General features: G+C 38.7%; 1 pseudogene; it reads left to right on the top strand.

Annotated features, from left to right (window-relative positions):
• The first annotated feature begins 570 nt into the window (after window positions 1-570).
• On the top strand, window positions 571-697 carry LOC120072417 (annotated as a pseudogene).
• Window positions 698-942: the final 245 nt, after the last annotated feature.

Below are 942 nucleotides of genomic sequence, written 5' to 3'. Positions count from 1 at the left end.
GATTTTTGTCAAGAGATTCCACCTCATCCCTCATAACAGAAAGCCATTGAGTAGACTCACCATACGACACAACTTCTCTATAGGTGGATGGCTCATGAGGATCCACCTCTTTAGCAACCTGCAATGCAAAAGTACCCACATCTTCAAAACCATACCTAACTCTTCTAGCTTTATCATGAGCTATACTCGTGATCTAGAATTCTCAGGCAAAACAGCTTTTGACATTTTAGGCACATTAATTTCTAGTTGCACATCAGTTTCTGGAGTAACATGTTGATCTTCAACACCTGGATGTTGTAATTCATTCACAGCTGAAGTGAATTGCATCTCCACCTATTTATCAACACTACTACTTTCTCTCACATCAGTAGTCGTCACAAAAGGCTTTACAGTTGAGTTAAGCATGGAATTTTCATCAAATATCACAGTTCTACTAAGAACGACTCTATTCTCAAAAGTTAACCAGACTCTATATCCCTTATTCATCCCCAATACCCATAAAGATACCCTTTTTAGCTCTCGGTTCTAATTTAGAGAAGATTAACATAGCCCATGCGCAAGGATGACACGCAGTCGTGCGGTGAGTCTAGAGTAAACTATTCTTTCGCCTTTTACTAAAGAATACCGTGTGCTCGCCGTTCATGATATTGCTTTCACATGGCGCTTAAATAAATTCTTTCATTAACCTGATAGTAGACAGTACAACCAAAAACTTTTAATAAAGAATAATCTGTAGGCTTACCAGACCACACCTTGTAAGGTGTTTTACAATCAATAGTTGTGTGAGGTCCACGATTGATCAGATAACATGATGTATTTACTGCTTCTGCCCAAAACCTTCTAGTCAACTCTGCATTAGAGAGCATGCATCTTGCTCTCTCTGACAACGTTTGATTCATACGTTCTGCAATCCTATTTTGCTATTGAGTATCCCTAATAGTG

This window comes from Benincasa hispida, chromosome 2 (assembly GCF_009727055.1).
Source record: "Benincasa hispida cultivar B227 chromosome 2, ASM972705v1, whole genome shotgun sequence".
Taxonomy (NCBI): Eukaryota; Viridiplantae; Streptophyta; class Magnoliopsida; order Cucurbitales; family Cucurbitaceae; genus Benincasa; species Benincasa hispida.
Note: the sequence above shows the minus strand (reverse complement) of the source record. Positions and strands in the feature narration are given on the sequence as shown.